The 20,715-nt window shown below is 39.3% G+C and overlaps 1 protein-coding gene across 5 annotated transcripts in view; it reads left to right on the forward strand.

Annotated features, from left to right (window-relative positions):
• The window catches only part of Pde4b (phosphodiesterase 4B), a 524,127-nt gene that overhangs the window by 352,054 nt on the left and 151,358 nt on the right, over positions 1-20,715 (forward strand). Inside the window, exon 1 of one of the 5 annotated variants that reach the window (XM_029540328.1) lies at positions 2,925-3,139. The exons of the other annotated variants lie outside the window; for them this stretch is intronic. The gene's annotated coding sequence lies outside the window, so the exon portion shown is untranslated. Of the gene's footprint in view, positions 1-2,924; positions 3,140-20,715 lie in introns of those variants that run through there. 5 annotated transcript variants of the gene reach the window in all.

Here is a 20,715-nt window from a genome sequence, read left to right on the forward strand (position 1 = left end):
CAGGTAAAAGAAGACTCCAGGTATACATGAAGGTCTTTTTAGCAGCTAAGCCTATCATATTGATAGTCACGAGACCCGAAGGAGAATGGGTAGCCATCTAGTCCATCTTCCTGCCTAGGGCCACATCCCACTTGAACCGTGAAAAGAGATTAAGACTACCCATTTCCCACAAGCCCCACTTTTTCAAAGGAGATCTCACAACCTTCCTGGGTATTTGGTTCAAAAACCAACCCTCTCACCTATCAGAAATCATTTTGCATTGATAACCTAAGTACTTAGGAGCAGCAATTCAAAGTTATACAAAAATACAGCTAGCACAATCACCTCTGTTCTTCATGGAGACCTTTATGAAGATATTATTCAATCGTTTGTCATTCCTGCTTATTCAAAAGCTTTAAGCTGCTTTTTATACATTTGTTCCTCGAGAGTGTTCATCTTCTCATCTGCAAGACCCAGAATGCACTTAGCCGTTGTGCCCTAGAGCATGCAGAGATGAGTATGTAGGCATGATAGCTTAGGGTCTCCATCTCTAATAATAACTTTTCTTTTGTTAGTAGGGCTGTAAAACATTTTGCTGAGAGTCATAAAAGTTAGAAGGGTCTATATTTCCTTAAAAGTTCCAACCTGGGGGCTTAGTTAATGTAAGAGTTAAGAGCCCTTGTTGCTCTTGCAGAGGACTTGAGTTCAGTTTCCAGCCCTCACACAGTGGTTCATACTATACATCATGCCAGTTCCAGGGTTTCTGACCTCCCTCTTCTGGTCTCTATAGGCACCGGCTACATATGCAGCTTGCATACATACATACAAGCAAAACCTTCATATACATAAAGTAAAATTAATTAAAAGTTAATGTTAAAGTTATAAATATCATTGATGAAAGCTAATAAGCTAATAGAAATAACTAATTAAAATATGTCCCTCTGAATCCTTACTCCCATAATGATTTCCTTTAAAGTTCTACTCTTTACAGTCTTCTATAGAGAGACAAGAGTAAATTTTGACATAAAAATTTCTGGAGTCAACTCTAGATGAAAGTGAACTTAGTGATATACTAAGTCGGCAAGTATATTCTAATTTCTGAGTTTATTTAATATTTTAATATATTTATGTAATATTTTATACATATCATGTTTTTTTAAATTTTTCTAGGGAAAAGAACATTTGTTATTTATGTTTTGTATCTCTAGGACATAGCCCAAATAAAATCATAGACTCGCATTTACTAAATGTTTGAAATTTGCTTTATGGATGCTTACAGCATTCACTAAAAATTATGTATGTGAAAATATTTCATCAACTGTTGAGCTCAACATAACTTGAATTATTACCACTAGTAATTGTAAAATGTTCAGTATTAGTTATGAATTTTAAAAAATTGCCGAAAAAAGTTTGATGTGCTCTTGTCTCTAGGAGTGTATATTATCCACTGTTATGAGTCTTATAAAATGTTATCTAAAATGAGCTTTGTAAAAGGGATGGTCAGTGGTGCGTGGCTGTGATTTGAAGGTCAGTGCATGGCCTTTCGTGCTGGGTAATCTGTGTATGACAAATGAACCTGATCATGATGACGGCCACCCTCTGAAGCCAGTCAAAAGTCACCCTAGCACCAAGAGAGCAGTTTCCGGAATAATGTATATCTTCCTAGGGTGTCCATGCCTGTGTACACTTCTCTATGAGGGAGAGAAAATTATGGGTATCTGGTAGACAGACCACCCAAAAGTTTAAATCGCACTGCTTTATTTATTATTCGCATGACTGAATGAGTCTTTCAAACACTTGGCCTTCATCTGTGGAGGAAATGGCTCCAAAGTCAGAGGAATAATACAAATGTTTTTATGTTAGTGGCTTTTAGAAAGCAGCATTTATGAATAATGTCTTAGGTCTTTCTAAAGATTCCCCCATTCCCTGTCTTTTTACTTGGTTTGCAAATATTTGCTTCAAGATAATGACATTTGGGGGTCAAAGTGGCTCAATTTGTTTTACCTCTGTCATGCAAGTAGATCTTTGGGAAAATTACTTAGTGTCTCCCACTTCAATTTTCTCTTCTGTAAAACAAGAAACATGTTGCCTAGCTCATAAGACCCCTCATGCTCTCAGGTTTGCTGTAACATCACTAATTCCTCTGCCTCCATTTTCTTGTCCTCTTGCCTGTCTAGTTGGTCAGAGTTAACTGACTAGTATAAAGTATATTAGTAAGCATTAATAAATTAATAATAAAATATAATAATAAGCCAGAATATTTAGGGGCCTTGAGAAACCCAGCAAGAAGTAGCTGAGACCCCTTGACAGAACATTTTATTGAATTTCTTTCCAAGAGTGATATTGATTGCTTAATAATGACCCAAAGCTATAAATTCCTGAGAATATGTTGCTTTTTGCAGAATTAAGTTTTAAAATAGAATAAAGAACCTTAAAAGTTAAAAAAAAAAAAGAAAGAAAGAAAGAAAGAAAATTGATTATAGCCTGCCAAGGCAAAATAAAAGAGAAGGAATTTTGGCAGGGAGCCAAGAGGCCTGGGTTCAGGCCCAGCCCTCTCCTGGACTAGATAAGCTGTTCTTTCCTTCATCCTTCTTGTCTCAGCTCTCCAGTGAGAGGGGAACAAGCCTGAACTTTGCCTGCATCAACAGCTGTCAGTGCTGGGATTCACATGCTGTCACTGTGCAGGACATCTAGGAGCTGTGTGCATTTCCCCATAAGGGAACGAAAATCAGGGGTGCAGCCTGCAGTGTTCAAGGTTTTCATACTCTGTAACTGCAGACTTAGAGGACATGTCCCTCTCAGGCCACCATACCTCTAGGGGAGAAAAAAATAGTTGTCCCCACGTGAACAAAAGGTCATTTGGAAGGTGCTTGCCTTTTACATTTCTACTGTCCATGTAAGTCTTTGGTGAAAGAGACTGTCATTATGCACAAGGCAGAAGGAACCACCACAACACCAAAATAGAAATTAAAAACAGCAAAGAGAGATGCGTGAGCAGGAGTTAGATTTTTTTTTTTTTTAAAGTAACAAATGGAAACCATAATAATTTGAAACCAGGCTGGTAACTAACTTTACTAAATCAAATTTCAGAGATTGAAATCTGGATGTCTTAGGTTGCCACAGTCCCCCTTGGATTTGCCGAACAGGAATATCACTCTTGGTAAGTTAATTTTGACAGAGCTGGGAGGTATAGATATTTGCGAATCTCCCACTTATGATCTAAATTAGATCTCTTTATTTAGAATAAAAAAATGTGTTTGAAAAGCATGTGGGTTTTTTTCCTCCAGGTTTCTGCACTTGAAAAAGGACTGTGTCTAATTATATACTCAGCCTAGAGTCACATTCTTGGCCGTAGCCGATGATAAATAAGCTTAATTCTCTCAACTGTAGCAAAATAACCTATAGCTGTTAACTCTATCATTTCAACCATCATGTGTTCCATGTTGTTAGAGAAATAAAAAAAAAAAAAAAAATCGACCAGCATCTCACACCATATTCATGCTTATTTATAACAAAAACACCTAAGAATGATGTCTTTCACAATTAAAACTGAGTCGAAATTCTACAGAAATTCCCCTAAACTGTAGAATCGCCTTATCTGCGGATGGGGAGAAGCTCAAAGAGGCCCTACCCTGATTCTTAGTTTCTCTATTCATGTATATTCATTTTGTCTTTTAAAAGAACATTTAAAAACAAACAAACAAACGAAAAACTTCATTATATTGAAAAGACAAAACAAAACAAAAAACCAAGACTATTTGAAAGGAACCCAGTGTTCCTAGTAACTTGGGATTTCTCCTGAGATTCACAAATTTGATGACGAAAGAGAAGACCCAAGTATTTCACACTTTGGTTAAATTTTACTGTCATTTCACTGAAGTGGAACCATGTTTCTGTTGCACCGAAGAATGTGTGTTTGAACCAAAAGAGGAGAGCAAGCTGTGGAAATCAATGCTGTTGCTCTCCTTGCAAAGAGTTGGGTTTTGGTTTTGTTTTCTGTTTTTAAATCAAGCTGATGACTGATACAAGACTCAGTACAAGAAAAATGTCAGCGGAAATCAGTAACCTGTAGTTTCATATTAATACACCATTAATAGTTCTCATGTTCACTTGGGTTCAGAGGTTAGCCAGCCGAATAGCTAATATTCGGCAATGCACCCTGTTTCCCTCCCTAGAGAATCTTAGGCAGAGGAGTGTTTTGTCTTTTGTTTTGAATTTGGGTATACGTGTTCTTAATTTTGGTTCTTGAAAAAAAAATCTGAGTTAAAATTCTATATCTTGCCCGTGTATGCAGCATGTGTGTGCAGAGCCTTTGGAAGCTAGAAGAGGGCACCGGATGCCCTGGAATCGGACTCATGGCCAGTTATGAGCCATTAGAGTCTCAGTGCGGATGTTAGGAACTGACCCTGGGAACTCAGTAAGATGAGCAAGTGTCCTTAACCTTTGAGCCATTCCTCCAGCTCCAGAGGTGTTTTCTTAAACCTGGTATAAAAACATACACTCAAATGACTGGAAAGCAGCTGGGGTAGAGTCCTCCATTTTCCTTTCTACTCATTTCCAATGCAAATGAGACTTTTTGGACTTCCCCTTCCCCCCCCCCCCCCCCCCCCGTTTAAAAAGAAAGACATTTGCTCTATGAAAAGCTTATAAAATAATAACAATAAAGAATAAAAATTCTTTGTATTTGATAAGAAATACAGAGAACAATAAAAACAAAACATATCTATGCATGTGCTATAGGTATAATGTCTTAGAAAATCCACTCTCGAAAAGTAAGGGACTCCACCAAAGCCAAGCGCGACATGAGGTTCACTTGTGGCTCTCCCTCTCTTCTCTATACTTGCGCAGTGTTCTTTCTATACAGCCCTTGGTACTGCTGGCCTTTTAACCCATGTGACAGAAAGCATAGCAGCCTAGCATTAGAATTTGTGACCTAGTTATATTTTTTTAAAAAAAGCTTTCTTGTCATAGATTTGGTTTGGTTTGGTTTTTCTATTGCTAGATACTTTAGAAAGGACTACATGGGCTCACATTGTTCATCCAATAGACCACCTTCTGGGTACAACCCAGGCTGGGTGGAAGGATGAAGATTCTGTCCACAACGCCTAAGGAGGCCAAGGACTGAGACCATGTTCCAATAATTCTACCTTCTAAATCTCTTAATTCCTTCACTGAGAGATGATTTCTTTCTTTCTTTTTTTAAAAGAGGACTTCTCATGCCTGTTATTGGAGGTTTTGTTTGGTGGTCTATGTTCCCTGGGTGGTACCTTGACACCTTAGAGGGAAAAATTCCATTTAAACTTTATTTGCACATCTACACATCAATTTATATAATATTAAAGACACTTTAGGTAGACAGTACTAAATTATGACTTTCTCATACACCCTTATTTTTATTTATAACTATTATAATGTTCAGAACAAATAGATTGAATTTATATTTTTCATCAAAGCAAAGAAGATAATTCAATTTCAAGTTTTATAATTTTAGTTGAAATGTTCATGTTTTATTTTACTTTTTATTAGATATTTTCTTTATTTACATTTCAAATGTTATCCCCTTTCCTAGTTTCCCCTCCAACCCCCCCACCCCTTTCCCCCTCCCCCTGCTCACCAACCCACCCACTCCCACTTCCTGGCCCTGGCATTCCCCCGTAAGAGAGGTGATTTCTTGAATGTTTCAAATATTTTCTTCCTGGTTCCCCCGTTAAGGGAATGTTGTGAAGGTCAAATACAATTTAAAGAAACTGCAATTTTTACAGTAAATCTATTACAAATGATATGAAACTTGATTCATGTTACTCTGGGTAGATATAGCCCACTCTTGTGTTAACATACTGAAGAATTTGTGAAATTTCAAATAGAAAAGTTGTTTATCTTGGGCCATGTATGAAACCAAATAGGTTAAGATACCAAAAAAAAATTTTTTTAAATTTTGACCAAACTGCTTTTGCCACTTGATATTTTGTTTTTAGCATTCATCCATAATTTAATGTCACCAGTAAGGGCAACAATGGGTACCAGTCACAAAGCCCCCTGTTGTTAAGAACATTACCCACCTTCATGGCAGAGTGGTATTTGTTAACTAGTGTCCAGTTTGTTATGGTTACAAAACACTTTCCTAGCCACCATCCCATGGCATCGCGCCAATAGTGCTATAAAACAGCAGACCTGCTATTAATTGTCCTATTTTGTAAATGAGAAAGGAATCCAAGCGTCATTTATATGGAAAATAATTATTTCTTGTTGGATTTCAAATTCCATTTCTCAAAGTCGACACCGTGATGCATCCCCAGGTATTTTTCTGTCCTCAGGTACACTGACTGTTCATTTTGTCTCTGAAGAACTCATTTATGCAATGGTCCAGGGACTTTCTGCATACACATAGTGCCTACAGGGACAGAAAAGGCTGTAAGGTTGAGAGAACTGAACCAACCAATACTCTGAGCTCCACAGTCCTGGGAGGTGAACAGTGTCCACGTGACTCTCCACAGTCCTGGGAGGTGAACAGTGACCACGTGACTCTCAAGCTATCAGACATAATCTCTTTCCCCAGACATAAGTTTCCCTCTTCCCCCGAAACGCCCGCGCGCCAGGAGAGTTTCTCTCAGGAATACCTTTCTGTTTCTCCATCCAACCCAATTTCCTTCAGAGAAGCTCTGGAAATTCTCCACAAGAAAGATAAGTAATTACCAGCTAGGCACAAACGGCCGTCCAGATGGCTTCTGTCTACATGTTCTTGAAAACCCAGCAAAAGGCATTCTGGCTCTATGTATTGAGCCTTGTCTCAGCCTGAGCCAGAGACAAAAGAATGGAGGTGTGTCTCCAGTCTCAGGGGCCTAAGCAGAAGAGAAGATGGTAAGGGCCTGAGGAGGTGGGGGACTCAGAGGAAACAGTGTCTGATACGTGGATGTGACACATATTATCTGTATTGAACCTGTACAGGTCTTGTGTGCATTGTCACAGCCTGCGTGAAAGAAAATTCCAAGACTGAGTAAACTTTGTGTTAAAAGGTTAGCAATGTTTGTACTCAACAGAAATTCAGTAAATCCTGTATTTTTTCTATTTCTGGAAATAGTATCACTGATTAGGTATCCATTATAGAACAAAAATATTTACATGTTCTTAACTGTTTGTGAATTAAAGGGTGAAAATGCGGTTTATTTTGTTTTATTGTAACTTGTGCCTAATGGTGTTGTTGCATCCTTATCTATGAACATATATTTATACTTTTCAGGCCACCACTTGGTACTCCTAATGCGTACATTCATAACGGGATCGCTGTAATGTTTACTGGTTGAAACACATGAAAATTAAATGTATTAATGTGGTTTTAAGCAATTATTCTCATGCATTTAGGAGCTGATCCCCTATTATTTACACAGATGGCATTTTTGCCGTTGTAAGAACTACAGGTCACTGAGAATACAAATCAATTTTCCACCCAACAAGACAAGCTCTTTCAGGCAAATGAAAAACATTTCAAAACAGAAATTTCTTGTTTAATCATAGTTTGCTTTAACTGTATCATGTAACCGGAAATCATCTCGGAAATGGGATCAAGTTTAGTGAAGTTTCTGAAAGGTTTTTAAGTTACTAGAAAATGAAGTCTGCTTAATTTCTCCTATGTACAAAGGGGAGACAAGAATAGCCACTGTTTTAGGATATGAGGCAGTCCTGGTTAAAAACGGTGAGTCACCGCCAGCAGAGGTCCTAATGACAGAGGAATCTGCTTACTGCCATTCTCTAAGCTTCACACATGAAGTCATGCAGAAATTAGATAATTATTCCTCCTGGATGGATCTTCTTATTGGCTTGTAATTACTGAATATGCCTTGAGTATCTTCATATCCTGGAATTAAATAAAGTCCTCAGAACTGCGCAAGGAACTGTAAGGTATGACCTCCGGTTGCTTATGATCTCAGAGTTGATTTTACCAATTAGTATGTAGCTTCCGAGGTCCTAAAATGTGACCTTTCTATCTTCTGTATGACTCAATTACTTGGACAAAGTTTAAAGCAATCCCAGGAGAAACCTCTTATTTGCACCATGACACTGTATTTTCGACTGCATGCAATGGCTTCCTGTGGATCTAAGCAACTGTCTCTTGTTGATAGTCCATGCTTTCTATGTGTGCTTTTTAAAAATATTCCTTGCCATTTTGGAACATTACTCACAAATCGAAACAAATTGTCATAAATCTGTCTTATAGAAAACGTGAGGGGCACATGACAGCTCGCTTACATGAAACTATTATCTACACTGACTGGTTTTAGCATCCTTTTCTACTTGTGCACCAACTAGCAGCTTAGTTGACTGTGCATGTGTCAAAAAATGGAGACTAAGTAACGGATCCCTAGGAAATTTCTTGATCTACTAGCTAAAAATATCACTTAATTTAGCTAGCTGTTTGAGAGGTGGAGTTCAAGGCATTAGTGTGTGCTTAAGCCCTTTAAGAGTCTTCTAGGAGCCGGGTGTGGTGGCGCACGCCTTTAATCCCAGCACTCAGGAGGCAGAGGCAGGCAGATTTTTGAGTTCGAGGCCAGCCTGGTCTACAAAGTGAGTTCCAGGACAGCCAGGGCTATACAGAGAAACCCTATCTCGAAAAAACACAGAACAAAACAAAACAAAACAAACAAAAAATAAAATAATAAAATAAAACCAACAACAAAAAAAGAGTCTTCTAGGATGGTTATAGCAAGATATAATGGCAAGAGAATTTACAGTAGCCCCCTTCAGAAGGTTCTCATTCCTTGGTAGATAGCCATATGGAAGAACCTGGGTTCTACTTTAACAGAGAAACGTATTGTCTTAAAATACTAAGCAATAACCTCCCTACTTTCCTATGATACACAGTTTGCTCTTTCAAAGATACATAAATAATACAAGATGGGTTTTATTTTCTATTTTGAGGGCCAGTGAAACAATGTTGAAAAGATATTAATGTACTAGTTATAACTTAAGGCTGAAATGTTGGGCTTATATCATCTTATTTAATTTATATAGAAACTCTTTGAGGTAGGCTTCTGTTTTCAGATGAAAAATGTAAATTTGGGAAATAGATTTTCACGTTCCAGGTTTTCAGGTAGTAAGTGGTAGACCAGGATTGTGACGCCAATGAACATGTTCTAATTCTCCAGAGTCTCAGGATCTTTCACCAGTACCTTATAATCTTCAATAATGGATGCTGGGGGACATCCATTAGTCTCGTGATGGACCACCCCATGTGGGTCATCTGCATTCTTTTTATTTGAATTTTATGGGTAATGACCTTTGGAGTTGTTGGTTGCTTCTTATACAGCAATCTATGCGTAAGGAACTGCTAGCTCTTGCTTTTCCAAGAAAAAAAAAAAAAAAAGATGTATGCAATGCTCCTTGTGTTCCTTGTGGCACCGTGAATCTGATTCTATGTCTTATTGAAATTATTATCTATCGACCTTCTGCTCCAATCATGGAAGTTTCATACGCTATTTTCCTTAACTTAGTTACACTACGAAGATTCAATTTTCAATTACCTGCACAATGTGCTCAAGGACACAGCCCTATCTTATGGACAAAGTTTAAAGCATGGGTTCCTGCTCATATCTGAAACTCATAAACTCATGCTGTCTGTGAACACTTTTCTCTCATGTATTCGCTTGTACATTTGTAGCAGCTACCATCCACACTGCAGTATATTCTGCCTGGGGAACTGCACTGCTCTTTGTGCCCATGGTCTTTGCCTTTCTCCTGTGAATCATATCCATCAGTTTTTTGGTCAGCCTCTCCAGTTTCAAACAACAGAAACCAATCCTGAGTTCCTTTGAAAAATGGCCATTTGTTGGCATGATACAGGATAGTCCATACAATTAATAGGGTTCTATAAAAGGAGTTTTGGCAGACAAGTGGAAGCAAAGAACAGGAGGCACCTGCCAGGACTATGGCCAGGGTCCTATCACACTCACAGCCTGCTACTGGCACTGCTGTCACCGCTGTTGCCATGGCTCCTTCTGGTCCTGCTCCTGGCAATAAGACCCTAGTTGCTTATGGTCATCTCACTTTCCAGCACTTAGTGCATTACCCCTTTGCCCTCAGACACCTGCACCCAAGGAACTGCAGTAAGACCTCCGGGATTAACCTCATGGGGGTTGCCATGTCAGCAGGAGTGCATACAGGAAGAGTGCACCTAAAGCCTTTGCCTTGAAATTGTGTTTGAGATTTCATGATCACTGAGCAGCAGCATATGACAGACTTTAAGATAAGAGACATCCTAGACAACCCACACACAGGCCTCTCAGAATCACATGTCCCATAAACATATTGCATCGTCTTCTAAGACTCAGACAATAGCCTTATCTCCTCAGTTATGCAAAAGCCGTGCCTTTGACAGGCCATTAAACAGCATATTCTCCAAAAACTGCAGATGATAATCTGTGTTTAAACACTCACTACATTCCCTATATCTCCACTCGTCTTTCTAATCCACTGAGACAATAGGAAGACTTCACGGGCTGCCAGTTGTTAACATCTGCCTCAAATGCTCTTCTTGCCTATAGGTGAATTTTCTATACTTCTACTACAGACAAACTAAATAACAATGCTGTATAGTGCAGTAGATGATGTTGGCTTACTATAGTAAATAAATTAACACTGTCCTAAGTTATCTGAATACAGTATCTCGTTTGAGCCTTTTGATAACATTTACACATAGCTACTTCATTTTGCTTTGTTTCCTTTTTAAAATAAAATATAGTTTAGGGGAACCAAACAACTTGTCTGATGTTCCACGAGTGTTAATGTGACATTACAGTAGATCGCAGTTCATACGGCCCTAATTTTATTCCCACCTTACGATGTTCTGTGTCATAGAGCACAATGCTGATACTCAGGCAGCCCATAATTTCAATTACCTGAGGAAGCTCTGTTGCATTGCAGTTGGTGGGCATTCTTACCCAGTGGGACACACAAATCTTCATCCCTGAAATATCCCTAAGATCCCAAGTATGTAGTAAGTGTCGTGCGCCTTGCTTGCCTTCTTCCACTAGCCTCAGAGTGCTCAAAAGCACTGAAGGGGATTTCTCAATCTTTTCTCCTGTACCTTTTATATGGCAACACCTACTACCCACAGCTTCTCTCTTCTTTCAGAACAAGCAGTAGCTACGTGTATCTCATGAGGTTCAGCGACTCAGAAAACTTCAGTTTCTCTTTCTCACTCTCCTTCATGGCTACTTTCAGGTTACTTCTCTTATTTCAGATCATAGACCTAGTCTACATCAATACTAAGCCTTTGACTCCTCCTTTGACTGTTTATATTCTGAGTAAAGACTCTATGGGCTTAGATTTCTATTGCTTATCTTATGTTTTCTAAGTTACTTCTTATTTTGGCTACATAGATTCCATAAATGCATATGAATATATATGAATATATATATTATGAATATATATATACATACATACACAGTGTGTGTGTATGTGTGTGTGTGTGTGTGTGTGTGTGTGTATCCTAGCATCTCCTGTGCTTCAACTCTATATTCACAAGGAATTTGGATCTCTCTCTAGTATTTTTATTTTTCCACAGACTATTAATTTCTAATATACTGTATAATCAATCTACTGTTTCTCCTTTCATTATCTTTTCCCACTGTCAGTGTGTAAACTCTGAATGCCATTTCTCTTGTGTTCACCACCAAATCATGAGCCCCTTCAATAATTCTGACACAGGTATTAGACTCGCATTGGGTACTTGTCCCACTGACACCAATCTTGGAGCGCTTCATCTTAATACTCTTTCTGAGTCATGGCTTGGTTTCCAGGTTGTCCCTTGTCTGTGCTGACACTTGGAGTCCCATCGCATAGGCATAGAATAGGGGACAAAATGTAATAGCTGCTTGCACTGACAACAGCACCTCAGTGAGGTTCTTTCCTGCTCTGCATCTTCTTCCTGGAGGCACCCAGTGAGGAGTTTGGCAGCACCCACAGGTGGCATCAACCACTTCCAAGTCTGTGGGAGTCCACTTAATTCTGCTTCTCTTTCTTCCCAATGTGTTGGTCGGGTCTTATTCTCTGTGCCTGTATTTGCCTTTACTCTTTCTTTTTCTAGCCCCTCCCCTTTCTTCTCTCCCAGTCAAGCTCTGCCATTTGCTTGAGTCCATAGATGCTTGCTTTGCACTTCTGCAGACATTTCTTTGTTACCTGTCATCGATTTTGCGAAGGACACTAGGGAAAGCTCCCAGAGACAGGCCTGAGGGTGTGCCAATGGCACAAATGACCTGATGGTTTGCCAGTGGCACAAAACGAATTACTGTTATCCGAAAGGACCATCGTACCTTGAATCTCTTTTGTCAAGTGCATCTGCTACCCTAACACAAAAAATGTCCAGGTATTCCCTCCCTGACACTAAGATAAAGGCTATTAAAGCCTCACGTCCCTCTCAAGATTATTTCTCCTAAGATACCTTTAACTCTTCCCATAGTTTTGTTGTTCCTAAAGTTTTTTTCTTTGCAATATACCTCTGATGTTTCTATTATGTATGAGGGTGGGGGTGGAGGTATGTGTGGCTATGAGTACAGGCATTGGCATGGGTGTGTATGTAACACCTGTGTGTTCATGTGTGGAGAGCAGAGATGAATTTCAAAGGCCTTCCTTGATCACTTGTACCTTACTTTTTGAAACATGTTTTTTACTGATTGATGTGGGGTTCACTGATGGGATGTGCTTGCTACTCCACTAGCCCCCAGAATCGTCTGCCTCTGTCTCCTAGCACTGGAATCAAGAACACCACGGTGCCATGGGCGTGCTCCTTATATGGGTGCTGTGGATCCAGACTCAGTTCCCAATACTTTTATTACAGTGGTCAAGCTATCCATAGAACCATTTCACTACATCCTTAATTTTTTTAGTAGACAGGTTTGATTGAGCACCACAACAATTGGTACTGAAAGACCCTGCAAGCTCCACAGCCTTCTGAACGAGCATCACATCATCTGTGCCTTTTTCCTTTAAGCATCTCCTTTCTAAAGCTTGACTACATAAGCAACCACTTACTGTATGTATTAAGACTCTTTTTCTTGTCTTGCTTAAAAGAGACCACAGGTTTATATGGACTTTGCGTGTTCATTTAATTTTGAATGCCTTGTGGCTTTTGGCTCTCTGTATACTTATGGTTCATCATTTCTCCTTCATTTCTGCATCATGTTATCCTGGTGGTTATTTTGAAAACACAAATAAAGATTATCTATTATTTCACTTTTTCTTCTCTCTCTCTCTCTCTCTCTCTCTCTCTCTCTCTCTCTCTCTCTCTCTCCCACTCCCCCTCTCTGTGTATGTGTGTATGTGTGTGTATGTGTGCACACTAAAGTATATGCACATGTGTGCAGGTGTTCATGGAGGTCAGAAAAGGGGTGTTCTATCCCTTGGAGCTGGAATTAAAGGTAGTTGGAAGCTGTCCAGCTTGAGTTCAGGAAATGAGTCTCAGATTCTCTGCAAGAGCAGTACACATTCTAAAGTGCTGAGCCATCTCTTCAGCCCCCAATTGTCTAATTCTTAACACACATATATAATTTGATGATCCCCTATCACTCTCAGGAGGAAAGTTTTAAGCAATTATCATAACCTATCATTTACTGCTGATTATCTTTCCAGACTCTTCTACCAGCTGTACAGCTACTTACATTTTTCTGTATAAGAAATATTTCTGTCAAAAATTAAAATGTCACCCAAAACATACCTGAGATAAGAGAAATGCTACTATCTGGGAAATGAGACAGTGGAAGCTGGGGCTAGAGAGAGACACCTCAGCAGCTAAGAAAATTGGTGCATCTTCTAGACGACTGAGATTCTATTCCCAGTACCCACATGGAAGCTTACAACCATCAGTTCCATGAGATCTGACTCCTTTTGGCATCCAAGGACATGAGGCATACAGGTGGTCCAAAGACATACATTCAGGCAAAACATCATATGCAAAAATAAGTAAATAAGCATATCAACTGATCAATCAATCAGTTAATCAATCAAAGCTTTAAATCAGGAAGCTAAGCAACATTTCCTTTAAAAAAAAAACAAACAGGAAATACTTCTTTGGTTCTTGGTTTGCCGCAGACTACCTCCTTTCTGGGGTCTCCTATCTGCATGGAATGGGTCTCGGTTGCAGATGAGCGAGGATTCGGTGAATGACAAACAGACTGACACAAGAGAGCATGTAGAATTTGAGTGTATTTTTCCAAAGTGAAAACCAGTCTTATATAATACAGAAAACAAAGGGGTAGGATGTCACAGTAGACAAAGTACATTGAAGTTATCTGACACAAAACAGGAATGATTTCAAAAGGACTTACAGGCACCAGGTAATGTTTACAGTAAAGATAAAACAACTCTGCCTAGAGTCAGCTAAAGACAGGAAAGGATTTCACACCTTAGTCACAATTTCTGCTACCCTTTTGAGCCTTGTGAGAGCTAGCACCAGGGGGTTCTGCTCTAGCAGACCTTCTCATGAATAATGCAATACTACAANNCCCCTATTTCCTAGGCCTTGGTAAATACTTGCATATGAAAGTAACTTGGCTGTAATGAAGATTTTAAAAGTATGCTTTGCTAAGGTTGCTCTGAGATTTCTAACTCTTATCCAGTAAAATACTGTAGGAAAGCATGCAGGACCCTCCAAGATATTGCAGGGACAAATCTGGGGCATTCCTAGCTATGAGAATGCAAGGTTCCAGGAGGTTGAGTTTCCTTGAAACTTTTTGCCTCAGGACTGCTTCCAGGTTTCCAAACCTGTAATGTGAGTCACTACCGGAGTGGATGTAGCATTGGTTGGCATAGCTTCAGCACACATTTAAAATTAGTTCCATGTTTAGACTGTTAAAGAAGAAAATTACTGATTGCAATAAAAGTCAAAGGTATATCTAGATTTTCTATTTACTCTAATATTGCTCTCTGGAGTATTTTCTTAATTTGAGCAGTGTTTGCAGGGTCAAGAGGTAGTAAGACTTTTAAAAGTTACAGATATGACAGAGTTGAGATTGAACACCTATTTGCTGGGTAATATGGTTACTGAGGTACTAGATGCAGTAGTTATACACATATTATTATATCAGTTCTAAAATTCCATTAAATATTTATGTCCTAGGTATCTTAAAACCCATAAGGTCCTATATTTGATAAAATGTCTCATTTAATCTGAACATCAATTTTATTGTTTTGCAAATCAAAAAAACTGAGTAGATTAGGGAGATTATTTAGCCCAAATTTAAGTGACAGAATTATCATTGGAGCATGGCCTGAGTAACCCCAAGCATTACACATTATAGAAACTATTTCCAATTAATTAATGTCTGCTATTGGGATCTGAAACAATGTAAACTGACCAGAGAGTCCCATTGGAAGCTAGATGAAACTGAAGATCGTTGTCTCTCACATGACCAGGTTTGAAGGAGCAAATTCTAACAGGAGACTCGGGTAAAGCTTTGGACACATCTCCAAGAGTATGACAAGATGGAGTATGAGGGGGATGGAGGTTGAAAATGAACAGGGCGGTATGTGAATGTAAAGAAGGAGTCTAGAATTTAGTGACATGAAGAGAAACTTGCTGTGACAGCTAAGGGGATGTTTTCAAAGAGGTAATGGGGTTTTGACAAGCAGATAGAACTAGGAGATTGAAATCTCAGTACAGTGTACAGAGGCAGTCAGAAATCCTCAGATATCTCACAAGCCGGGGATCTTAGGCAGCCAGTCCATGGAAAGATTATAGCATAAACCAATGCCAGAAAATATTTACAGGGCAAATCATTATGACGGTCAGTGACAAACGTGACTTTTAAAGGATAATACATTGGTCAAAATCTGGAGGCTGAGATATGATATAAGAAGATGAGAGAGGTAGCAATAACAATGTGAAGAATACTAGGCCTGATATTAGAAGTTCTAGTTTCTGGTTACATTTCTGTAGCTCTGTGACCACACAGAGCAATGATTAATAATGAAGGTTTGAGATGTAGGCTTTCCTGATTATTTTGGAGAGAGCATGGAAAGCATGCTTTGTTGTTGTAGTAGTTGTTGTTGTTGTTGGTGGTGTTGGTGGTGGTGGTGTTGGTGGTGGTGATGGTGGTGGTGGTGGTGGTCATGATGATGGTGTGTGTGTATGTATTCACACCTTGATTGCAGATTCTTTCCTTCCTCTCCTCCAAGTTCTGTTCCCTCCCTTCACCTCACCTCCCCCACCTCCATGTCCTGGCTATTTGCTGGTGAAATTGCACTTTATCTACCACAGAACATATAGAGATTTCTGTTAAGGCCAAAGATGTGATAGAGCCACCAGATATAACGAGTTGACCTAAATCTGGACATTTCACATGAAAACTATGTACCCTACCCTCTATCAAAACAGTTCACTCACATGAGCCAGAGGAAGACTAGGGAGAGTTCTCTGGGCCCATGACTGATCAATTTCATAGTATGTCCCTGCCTCCTTTAGTTCACTTAGCATCTCCCTTAGCTTTATGGACATTATATCTTGAAAGGAGAAATGAAAAGATAGAGTACCAAACTCCATCTTCATTGTACTGGGCTAGGACAAGGCATGAAAGATCGAAGCCCAAAATTCTAGCTAGTGAAGCACAAGGGAATAGCATGGTATTAGAGATGAGGCTGGAGACTTAAATGGGTGCAGACTAAAACATGTAATGCTTGCACAGAACTGAGGTATGTCTACAATGCTACTAAGGAATTGTATCAAAGGATAATGAAAGAAAGAAGGTGAGGAAGGAAGTACAAATTAAGCATCCTTAACCATAAACTCTAAAAACCTTGGGGATCTTTAAAGTTAGTATTCCAAAATCTGAAAGGCATCAAATCTCAAACCCTTCTGGTCCCAAGCATCTCAAACCTTTCTGGTCCCGAGCATCTCAAAACCTTCTGGTCCCGAGCATCTCAAACCATTCTGGTCCCAAGCATCCCAAACCCTTCTGGTCCTGAGCATCTCAAACCCTTCTGGTACCAAGCATCCCAAACCATTCTGGTCCCGAGCATCTCAAAACCTTCTGGTCCCGAGCATCTCAAACCATTCTGGTCCCAAGCATCTCAAACCCTTCTGGTCCCGAGCATCTCAAACCCTTCTGCTACCAAGCATCCCAAACCCTTCTGGTCCCGAGCATCTCAAACCCTTCTGGTCCCAAGCATTCCACTTGACTTGCATGTTGGATAGTGAGATTTATGAGTGTCTTGGCTTGCCTCTTCAGACATGCTATTCGATTAAACACTGCTCAGGACAGCTCGGTGAATGTGTTTCTGGATGAGATTAACATTTCTCTTGGTGGTTTGAGGGAAACATTTTGTCATTCCCTCCAGTGTAGGCAAGCTTCATTTCCTGTTGGCACTATTTCTTTTGAGAATCCAGACTAATAGAGTACATTTTTTAATTAGAAAAATTATTCTTGGTTTATTCCCAGGAGAGCTGGGATTCTGCAGCAAGTGATTGCAGCAGTGTTATAAAAAATAGCATCACTAAACATAGTTATGAATATTCAGCTACATTTGTGAATTATCTAAGTAACAACAGTTGAGTACAGTTCAATATGTTGAGCCAATTACACTTTAAATATAATATATTGCTTTTGTCTAAAGTACATCACATCCATAGCAAGTGTTTTGGGTATGACCTTACTGTCCTAAAATATATGAAAAAAAAAGTCTCAGAGAATCGATTTTTAGTTAAGGAAAGAATCTGATGCATTTCTTCCAAAGTGGTTGATTTGCGGTAAGCAAGAGAAGAAAGGAAAAGCGAGGCTGGATAAACAAACTCCTTTTGACAAAAAGATATGCCTATGTTTAGAAGATTGTGTTGAGGGCATCACATTCTTTCCAGATTTGCGCATTGTTCTCTGGGTATTATCATGGTCTCAGCTCCAGTGTTATTATACTGAATGAGATGAGGTGAAGAGAAGGCTCCAATCCCAGCTCCGCGTTCCCTTTCTTTGGAAATAAATAAAATATTTGGCTTAAGTTACTCTTTTTATACATGACTGCCTACCTACTTCATTCACCTCAAATGTATTTTTCCAGTCTGGAAACAATAGCTAGCCATTGAGCAGGAGAGGAATATACAGAGGGGGAGGTGCTCTTGGTTTCCTTTCCCAGTCTCTGCCTAAGTATGTCATCATGGCCACATTTAGTCCAATCGCATTCACTCTTGAAGGTTAGAAGAGGCCATTACACCTGTTTGCCCCAACATTGTTGCAGTCATTGGTCAAGCAGAGACCATCAAGCACATCCATCCACCTGGGGGTGTGAATGGCATTTGGACAAAGAGTTAGTTGTTCACAGGGATAGTATTAAATTTTTTTAATCAATAAGGGATGCTGAAACATCCAAAGATTACTTACTTGGAAGTGATTAGTACAGGTAGTCCTGAGGATCAACAGATGGGAACCTGGTTAATGTGGGATACATTCTATAGAATACAGAATATAGCAGCTACCAGACTGCATTGACAAGCAACTAGAAGCAAGAAAACAACTATACTTACTTATTTCTCCTCTCTCCCTGAATGGTGTCTCTGTACCCAAAGGCAGAGGGTATGGGAAACCATCATTGATCACCTAGGCAACCAAGAAAGGTGTAGGATGGATTGAGGGATGAGGCTAGAGAGTGGCAATGGAGAATAATCAACAGGACTTTTAGGATTTAAATTGCTTAGTTTTTTAATTTTAGCAGCCTCACATTTATTACTGAAATACTGTTTAATCAAAATCTTTATTTCTCTGTGGAATCTTAGGTTTGGTCCTATAATTACTATTTATTATCTACTAATATGCTTGATCCTGAAGGTACATTTGAGATCTACCAAACAATATAGCACTTAGACCTTACTATGATGTTGAGAATATATTAACTTGATTTTTACAATGAAAAACAAGAACTGAATCTGTGAATGAGGAAAGGCAAATATTCCCAGCTCACTTGTGTTTTCAGGCATCGCAGACATCTTTCAGCATGGATGGACTCAGTGGAAGGTCTTTAATACATAACATGTATTCATTTACCATCTATCCATCCAAAGAGTATTCTGCAATAAGGGAACTGGGATTAAGTTGCTGAGTACTCCTCAACCTTACTCTTTATGTGAGCTTGAACAAGGTCCATTAATTCTTTGAGCCCAAAAGTATCCTAAACCTAGTATCCTGATCATAAACTTAATTCTAAAATCAACAGGATTACATCTTAGTACCTTGTAGAGTTCTCTTTCCTGAATCTAGACCCTGCCCCAGTTTACTTTCAAAGGTACATGGAGTGTGAGTAGCCAGCCAGTGGCTCACTCCCAACTCCTAAGATCCACCCCAACATTCTGTAGCTTTAAAAGAGGGACAAGACTTTCTGGTTGTGTTTTCAGTAGCACTAACTTCAACACACTGCGTAGTAACTAAAATCAGAAAAAAGAAATGTTTGAAACTTCTTAAGTTAAGGTCAATTTGTAGAAGTCATGGAATTTTCTGAACCTAAATTCTGACCAACTCCACCCTCTCTGAGTCTGTTCTCTTAGCCTCTTGTTTCCAAATTTTATTTCTACTCTCAAACCGCAATGCTATTTTTTAAAAAATATGACCAGAAATAATGCTATAAAGTCAAAACATAGAAAAAAAGACAGGCTGTAATCCCTCTATCATCCTCCATGTAAGAAAACCATGAAGGAAAAATTGTGTTTCAGCCTCCTGTGTAGCATGCATCTATTAGCCACAGCAACTATATTTTGCTGAATAAATTCTGCACTGTTAATGGTTTACTTCACACCCTGATTGTGTGGTAGATCTCCCAATACAGACTATTTAAATCCTAAGTATCATGGCTACTACTATGCACACATGGCCATTTATTAATTGTATTTTGAATTAATTTAAGATCATTAAACAGGTAATTCATAAGCTTTCTGGGTGTCACATCTAAAAATGAATCATGGAGCATGGCTAGGATTTGAAGGATGGGAGAGCATTGATCTCTAAGAGGAATGAAAAACACTCAAAGGCTGAAAACTGAATTACACAAACGGAACTGGAGAAATTCTGTTAGCTGTTGGTTAACTTTCTCTCTCTCTCTCTCTCTCTCTCTCTCTCTCTCTCTCTCTCTCTCTCTCTCATAAATAATCCTGATGACTGCTGTTTCTCCTCCCTCCTCTTCTTCCAGCCTCTCCTTCTCTACCACCCTCCCTTCCTCCTCCTCCTCCTCCTCCTCCTCCATTTCTCTTCAGAAAAGGGAAGTTCTCCCATGGATATCAACCAGCCCTCACATATCAACTAGCATTAAGACTAAGTGCATCCTCTCCCATTAAGATTAGATGAGGCAATCCAGTAGTAGAAAAGGGTCCCAGAGTCAGGCAATTTAGATGGGAGACAAGAAGACACTGAACAATGTTGATCAAGGAACTGGAATCTTTATACAATGTTACAGAAAGATTAAGCAGGTGACATTCTATCAGGTACATAATGGAGCAAAAGCAAGGAGAACACAAAAGGAAGCAATATTTTATTTACCTGGTAATGAACTTGGTGCCTTGGGTCAGGCGTGTCGGCATCAATTGCGGGGGTGGGGGTGGGGGTGTCCAGTGCATGTATCATGCTGTAAGAGGTAGTGCCCATCTAAACAGCAACTTCAATGATGAGACTGAGGAAAGGGGTGAACCTTGGTTATAGTCATTCATATTATCAGCCTCTCTCTCTCTCTCTCTCTCTCTCTCTCTCTCTCTCTCTCTCTCTCTCTGTCTCTGCTTCT

Source organism: Mus pahari, chromosome 6, assembly GCF_900095145.1.
Source record: "Mus pahari chromosome 6, PAHARI_EIJ_v1.1, whole genome shotgun sequence".
Lineage (NCBI taxonomy): Eukaryota > Metazoa > Chordata > Mammalia > Rodentia > Muridae > Mus > Mus pahari.